The sequence below is a fragment of the Bactrocera latifrons genome, unplaced genomic scaffold, assembly GCF_001853355.1.
Source record: "Bactrocera latifrons isolate USDA-ARS-PBARC rearing strain unplaced genomic scaffold, ASM185335v1 scaffold_211, whole genome shotgun sequence".
In the NCBI taxonomy this organism is placed as follows: Eukaryota; Metazoa; Arthropoda; class Insecta; order Diptera; family Tephritidae; genus Bactrocera; species Bactrocera latifrons.
Genome location: NW_017535642.1, coordinates 487,160 through 495,564, shown reverse-complemented (window position 1 = coordinate 495,564; position 8,405 = coordinate 487,160). Strand labels below are relative to the sequence as shown.

The 8,405-nt window shown below is 35.7% G+C and overlaps 1 protein-coding gene across 1 annotated transcript in view; it reads left to right on the top strand.

The window, feature by feature from the left end:
• The first annotated feature begins 1,671 nt into the window (after positions 1-1,671).
• Positions 1,672-8,405, top strand: part of LOC108968372 (synaptotagmin-1) — a 21,164-nt gene continuing 14,430 nt past the window's right edge. Inside the window, exon 1 of the mRNA XM_018932364.1 lies at positions 1,672-1,965. The gene's annotated coding sequence lies outside the window, so the exon portion shown is untranslated. The remainder of the gene's footprint in view (positions 1,966-8,405) is intronic.

Genomic DNA, 8,405 nt, shown 5'->3' with positions numbered 1-8,405 from the left:
TATTTAATAAATTAAAACTTCTGTTAGCTTTTGGTACTCAAATAATACATTTCAAACATGAGTTTTTGCTACAGTTACGGGAAATTGCACTATATATATATTTTTATGTTATATTGTATATGTCGAATACACTCCTACTAAGGAACTGAGTACATAAAAATAAGATCGAATTTCCAAAACTCAAAACTTATTATTAAAATGCTCAGAATGGTRGAAAGAGGTTTTTTCAGTATAACAGATAAAAATTAAGGTATGTTAATTTGAAAGTGGGTATGGAACTTTTCTGTACAATAAACGTTGCACCAAATGACGTTATCGATAAAAMGTTGTTATATCTTTAGATATTAGCCAATAATTGTTTAGATTCATCTTCCAAAAGCTAATGAGTTGGTGGAGGAGATTGTGATCATTCTATTTTACCACCAGCTCAACATAATTCTGCAGATTTGTCGGCACTATAATCAACATTTACATATATTTCCAAGTCGAAAGTGATTGCTCCTTCTGCCAGGTGGTTCACTGGAGCATTGCTCTGYGAAATCCTACAATTTAATTTTACATTATTCGCTGCTCCTGGACATTGTTATCATTGCATCCTTCGTACACTAATAAATGCCAACTATAGTGGTGGAAAAAAAAAAAAAATTAATTTRAATTKTCTTTTCGGTTCTGGCTGTAGCTTCAAGTCCAGACTATATTCAATTACCTTACATACGCACTATAATATTCTACATATAATACCTGTAAATTAGAGATTAATTTATACGAGTAKGAGGTTCTACTTAGAAATTTATATTATATAACCCTGAGGCAAATATTTAAGAGAGCATAACTCTCAAGCAATAATAGTGATGCATACAGAAAAAAAAATAGAATATAATTATTTAACGTTAATAAAAATTTTAGGTCCCTGCTTGACAAATTGAAGAAGTCAAGCTTTCTATATAATGAAAGTATTTATTTTGTGTAGTTGTTTGAAGGCCAGTGTTTATTGTATTAAAATAGAACAAAAAATCTGTACGGGAAGGCGTCATATAATATTAATAATACAACTTCAAAGTATTATTAGCTTGGCAACTCAAGTGAGCATCACAAGAGAGCGAGCTCTGACATTCTGACATTTGCTGTTTAGGCCATTTTAATAAATGACATTATGTTAGCAAAGAGCTTTCGGCTGTTAACGGCAGTTAAGCGTGAAATGTATAGTACTCCTTGAACAGGTAAGCTGTGGCGTATGAGCAACAGCAGAAGAGCTTCAACGGCCAGCTGTTGCTTACGAATGAAAGTACCAAAGGAAATTGGCACATTATTAACATTTTTAATAATTCCAATCAATTTTGAAAAACATTCTGTAATGCTAACGATTTCTTTACTTGAAATAATTAAAAATAATAAATTTTAAAATACTGCCAATTTTTATTTCCTAAAACGAACTTTTATACTTCTGTTAAGGTCCTGTTGTTACTCCTGTTGTTCTCGTAATGTTAGCTCACAGGCAAATTTTAACATTTACGTTTGTTTATATTTGTGTGTATACTAGKTGCGTGAAGTAAAGTGAAAGTGATGTATACCAAAACAACAATAACAGAGTGTATGAAGAAGTAAATTTGCAAATACGCAATCAACTCAGTCAATGTACTACCTCGCTGTTGCAAACAACGCTGAACTTCCACAGCCAGCGGATACGCAACGCAAACGAAAGCAAACCAAATAAAAGACAATTCTGTATATTAAAACAATTTGCTGAATAAATTTGAAGCAAAACAAACGTAAACAATTTTTTTTTCATAACTAAACAATTGCCCTCCGCGCTAACAGCGAAGTGGGTGTGTATATTTTTTACTATASAGGCGATAAGGAGAGTGAAAAGGCGAGAAAAAGATTTATAAGCAGCGCTAACATATTGTAATACACTTTTTCCGAAAACAAATTGCTGTGGCATACAAAAGTGCTGTCCACTTAAAGGTGAGTGGGAACTAAGCATATGAATATTTAATTTAATCAATATAATTAGCTTTTAAGTTTATTATWTTGTAGCTTACAATAAAAATTAGGTTACATATCATACCATAAAGTACTCTTCATCACCACCATCAGCTTGCTGCCATAGACACTCTCAGTTAACACTTTATTATTAACGMCAGCGCTTATCTCAAAATACACATACACACATATACATATATGTATTTGTAGTTATCTATTAGTAAACGCAAATCCTAAATCAATTAGCATTAGCACAGGGAATCACCACTCAGTGTCCATATTGTGGCATGTAATCTCCCCACTGTCAKCTGCAGCACGCTGAAGATCATGAAAATCGCTGACACCCTTGATAGCTTTCGTTTTCGCCAAAACAAAGCAGCATTTCGTACATTTTGTTGCCACAGCTGCTTTGTCACTCACGTGAAAGAGGCTATAAGAAGTTTCTTCATGTCGCCTTTAACCAACTCACGCCAATAAGTGACAGCTGTTGCGCGTGTAGCCTCTTGCGACTTGACGCCTTGCATATTCCGCTTGCGCTTGTGATTTTGCTGTTGCGTATGCATAAATTTAAACGCAAATCATTCGGGCGCCTTTAAATATGTAAAGCGCGGTGCACACTTTGAATATTTAACACGCATATGATTAATGCTATGCATTCTCCATAGATTTTACGCTGAGCATTCACCATATTTTCCATCAATATTTGCCAGTGGGCTTGTTTGAGTGCTGGCCACATTATTTGCTTTGCTCTTGCTTAAGTATTTGTCAGCGGCGTGTTTACTTGGCAATATTGCAATGACAGAAATTATTGGCTTAGGCGAGTGGCGCCACACCTCCTGAGGCTATAAAGGAAAAAAACAAAAAAAAAACAAACAAAAAAAAAAAACGCGTAACGCTATGTAGTCAGGGTAGCAGTAGGACAGGAAGTCGTCCACCAACACCTGTTTGTGCGTCAAGACGCCATTATCTTGTTTTTCTGCGCCGTTACTTGTATTATTTATGCGGCGGACTGCTTGAGTGGCTGTGTATTTCGCTGTCTGTTTGCTATCCTGCCGCAGGACTTTTCACTTTGCTCGCATTGTTGTGCAAATAATGAGCGTGCAACGACATTGTTTACACTTGCCACATCTCTTGGTACGCGTGTACGTGTGTTTRCATACGTTTCCATTTTGTTGTGTGCATTATGTTTATTTTTCACTCCTAAAAGCGTATCCAATTGCAGAGGCGTGCGGGACTGCTCACAATTAAATGCCATTTCGCGCCCGCTGCCCAGTGTAGGTGCTTTGATTGTGGCATCTAAAATTACGTTGCTTACAACAAAAGCTTGGCGCAAGGTGTGTGGAGCACCACAAGCTGCCTCTTATGAATTTCAAAGAAATCAGCAAAGTTTTGCACAAAATGTGGCTCAGCAATTTTTATGCGTCGTAATTGGCAGAAGTTCATCTTGTTGCTGATTTTGTCTGCTTGTTTGCTTATCTAGACATTTTGTTGACATTTCTAAATTAGCGATGATTTGCGGACACACGCAAAAAATGTTGTTGGCGAATTTCTTGATTGCAATTTTACCTGTGGTATACGAATCTTGCGATTGCGTGTGTGATTTGCGATTTTGTGTTGTTGCTGGTAATTAACAGTTAGTTAGAGTGTTTTTGAGATTGTTTCGCTCGCCCATCACAACTTCGTCACTTTAATTGCGCAYTTATATTAAGCCCAACTTTCGACCTTTTTACAGCAATTGCGACTGTATGCAAGAAATTACTCGTCAAATGTTTTCTTCCATAATGCCAATATCACATTTATCTGCGTTGAAAAGTGGCTTCACATAACAGAAAAAATGGTGGTYTTAAATCGCACGATCTTGGAGGCCACATCGCAAAAGTTTCCTGGCCGATTTGTTGCAACCAAAGGTAGTGCACATCAACATTTCTCATTAGCTATAACATTATGGTCGGCTTAATTTTTGGAGAAATATAGATCAGTGATACCCTCTGCCTATAGAGCACACCTAAAATAGACTTTTTGTGAATGTTACGGCGACTCAACAATGGCTTGCTTACTGTTTACTTTAAATGCGAAAATTTGATTTGAGTTTTGGCGCGTTAACCAAAAGTGCAACGCGTTCAATGGTCGTTTGGCTTCAATTTTTGCACAATTTGATTTTTGTAACACTGCAAACCAAGACTCTTCCACAAAATCTTGATCAATAAGTTGATGAGCACAGCACCAGTTGTTGTCCGCGATGTCGGCTCTTCAACAATATTCTGGTATACAGAAGCAATGGCGCCTTCAGTGTGCACTGAACGCTATCTAAGTGCGCATTACGTTTTTTCTCTGTATGGCGGAATGATGTGTAGTCTCACTACACCGATTCTTACTTTTTATTCAGGCTATTACATTTAGCGTGTCAGCATCAGAATTGTCGTTGCAATAGATAAATAAAGCAATAATGAAAATACTGAAACATATTTTTGTAGATGGTATTCTCTTCTTAAACTATTCCACATCAGGACATTTTTTCTTGAACATGATGTTTGAGTTTATGGCTGCTTTTATACAGTATGCACATTAAATGTTTGAGGTATCTTACTGGAATATTGTAGATATGCATTTTTCACCAAAACTTTTCCTTCTAACACTTATCATATTCGCGTCTTTATACTGTTAACGATTATATCAGTAATAGCTATATATCAATAAGATTAAATGTGATAATTCCATATAGCGTTAATAGCTCAATGAGGTTTCGCAAAAATCTTACCGCTGGTGAGAGAAATTAAGGACTTTTCATTGAATGAGAATTTTTCCATTCTCATGAACCAAATTAGTTGGTTTTTGTTACTTCACATTTGTAGCAGCTAAATATAAATCAATTTTGTATTCGGTAATTTGTAATTCGATTCCTCAATGGCTTTGCTAAAAACGTCCATCTGTCTGTGCAAGTTGTAACTTGAGTAAAAACGGTCAAATCGAAAGGATGAGTTCATAGAAGGGCATAATCGGACCATTCGGAATTTGTAGAATGGTCGTGGCACATATCGGTAAATTTGTGAGTTTTAGTATAGAAATTTGGAGAATATTTTTGCAATAAGAGCGTTTCTGTCAAAAATTTCTTGAAATCGAGTCAATACCTCCCTTAGCCCCCTTGCACCTAATATACATCTTTTCTTTAAAATCAACAAAGATTTTGTGTTTGTGGGTCCTTTTTTCAGGGATCTTTTCCACGACTTGGTGCATGGTGAATATGTGGTCAGTTGTTGATTTTCCAGGCCTGAATTCAACTGATACTATCCCATAGYAATTGGCGCAGATTTTGGGGTATCTTCTTCTTCTTTTTCTGAATTGGCATATACAGCGCTTACGCGACTATAGCCGAGTTAACAACAGAGCGCCAGTCGCGTCTTCTTTTTCTCTCATCCGAGGCTGTTGTAAATTTTTCATAGGGGTGTTTTCTTCAAACCCAGCGCACAACCCTATGTAGGGGATGTTTCGCCTTCTCACTCTTAGGCTACCCAGAGGATACTTGGTCAAAGACCGGAAATCGTGTAAAAGAATAATTTCTGGCCACTCCCAAGTGAATGGCGATCAGAGAACTTTCCTCACTTGCGCGAACTTCTACAGATGACTCCTCCTCATTTTGTGGTATCCATATTTGTTTTCGGTTAGTGGTAGGTATTTTTTGTGTTTTTTCACGACGAATAAAGTGATCGTGGTACTCCGTTGAGAGAGAATATGACTTCTAAAATCTGAAGATTTTTCAGGCTATTTATAGTGAAGCTTTTCAAAATATTTTCTCATATTCTTGTATGTGTAACGTTTCTATATTTAAATATCTATAATACAACATATGTAATCGTATATGTTATATTATTGTCGTTAGGTAAAATTGTTTAGAACAAATAATAAGTGATGMCACTCATTTTACTATCGCATCTACCTTTATTTGTAAAAGGTGGAAYAGAGAGTTTTCACCAAAGCCACAGACAAGCAAATTTAAATTTCTTKTGTGGCACTCTGTATAAACGAAAGCCTTTGCAGGCCAATGCACTGATGTCACATTTATTAAATTACAGCCTAAGYTTAATGCATTAATCTAATGAGATTATAAATTTTAATTGCAAATGTAACAGCACAGTATTGCTGGTTTGCTATCAAGATAAAATTGCTGGCAATTAATTTGTAGTCTGATTTAATGAGGCAATATAAAATAGTTTTGTATACRTCTACGTACACTCATTTCCACTACYTTGGTAACGTTAGGTAAACTTAATCAGACTGCTTCGCTAAAACATCTTGGATTTATACAGGTTAGTGGTTTTCATGAGAGAAACTGCGACTCTGTAGATAAACAGGAAACTGAGACACATAAGGAGATAAGGAGACCTCTTTAATCTTACTACTTAAAGGGTGATTCATTTCGAGGTTCCCTATTTTTATAAAGAAAAATACGGAAACTTTAAATTTAATGGGGARTGTTTATATTCATATTTAGCATTTTTTTATATCTTTCAATTTTCAATGAATTGTTCAAGCATTTCGACTGGAAACTGGCGAATGACACGCGTAACATTTTGCTTAATGATCTGAATCGAAGCGGGATTGTCCRCATTGACTTTAGACTTTATATATCCCCTCATGATCTTGGTGGCTTATCGACTGTCTCAAAACGTGATTGATGCGTTGCGTGCGAAGTGGCGTCGTTTTGTTGAAACCAAATGTCGCCAAATCACGACTTTAATTTCAGGCATCAAATAGTCGGTTTTCTTGGTGCGATAACGGTCTCTGTGGCCGGCTACGTTCTTATGAGCATCATTTTTGAAAAAATATGGACCGATGATTCCACCGGCGCACAAGCCATACCAAACCRTTGTTTTTCTGGAYKAAACTCTTCAGGTTAGCCTTCGTCCCAAATACRACAATTTTTCTTGTTTATATAATTTCAATCCGAGTTGCTTCCAATATCGCGGAATCGACTCTCCACGGTTTTCGTGTACAATCAAAACAAACAWAATACAAAAAAGCARGGAAGGGCAAAGTTCGGGTGCAACCGAACACTTTATACTCTTGCAACTTGCAATMATCACAGCCTGGGTAAGGCGCCCTTTAAGGTGTACAATGTCAACCACGAGATCAAAATTCAATGAATGTTGTGTAAATATATCTCACACATTGACCGAAATTTTCGATCAAAAGTGAACTATAAGTAGTGGGGTTCAAATATTCGGKACCTAGGAGCYTAAACAGTTAGGRAATATGAGTASAAAGTATCGTACGAAATTTGGTCGAAATCGGTCGATCGGATCCCGAGATATGTGATTTCMCMAAAAAGTGGGCGGTGCCACGCCCWTCATCCAATTTTTTCACCGATTCTCGTAAACCCTTCTCATACCATTTCGGAGAAAAAATTTAATTTTTCTGGCGTAATTAGTTTTGATTTATCGCGCTTTTAGCAGTGCCGTTATATGGGGAGTGGGGTGGAGTGGGGGGGAAGAGGGGTTATATTTCGATTTCATCCATTTTCACATTGTCGGTAACCCCTACTTATAGTATTAATGTTGGACKAATTTGTTTATTGTAAGTTTTGTGGATTAGGAGATATTAACATTAAAGTTATTAGAGGGCGRGGCCATGCCCACTTTTCCATTATGTACCRAATTACAGTTTTATATCTTAATTTGGTGCTTAGCTATGGCCTATTTTATGTGGATGTTTTGGGTTAATGTTTGTGAACGTTGTACTAAGAAATACCGAAAACTAATAAAAATAAAACAATTCATAGACTCGGAGGTATTTTTTTTTACTCATCTCAGAGAGTTATAGAACAAATTTGCGGAAGAAGAGATGATTATTGTCTTAATCTTTAAGTCCAAATTCTTAATTTCACTTTATTGGCATTCTAATTTTTATATCTAGAAATATTTTTGAGGAGGTGTTGCAGCCAGGCCTCAATCAATCGGAAGACCTTACTTACATTTGTTAGTTCTTAAAAAAAAGATAATTTGGTTATTTTAAAACTAAAAATTGGTCTTTAAAGTTTGCCTATTGTCAATTCTAGCCTTTATTTCACGATATCTACCGAATATTGTTGATGAGACCACACTTATTAGGTATAGGAAATTATCATAGAATCTATAGAATCTATAGAAATCTATCTATAGAAAGCTATTCATTATACAGATTTAAAACGTCAAAAAATTTGTTTTCTAGAACTTGATGACATTTTGAGAAGGTACAATATTTTGAAAAGAAAATCTATAACAAACGTTATATGGTAAGTACCGCACGACTTCGGTCTTTCGAATTTATCCGCAATTTTTTGACTGATTTTGATATTGAGTAGAGCCAATGCAATTTCCTTAATGTTAGGTAAATATATATTTTTATTGTGTCAAGAAAATTGTAGTTTTATGAAATACAAATATATA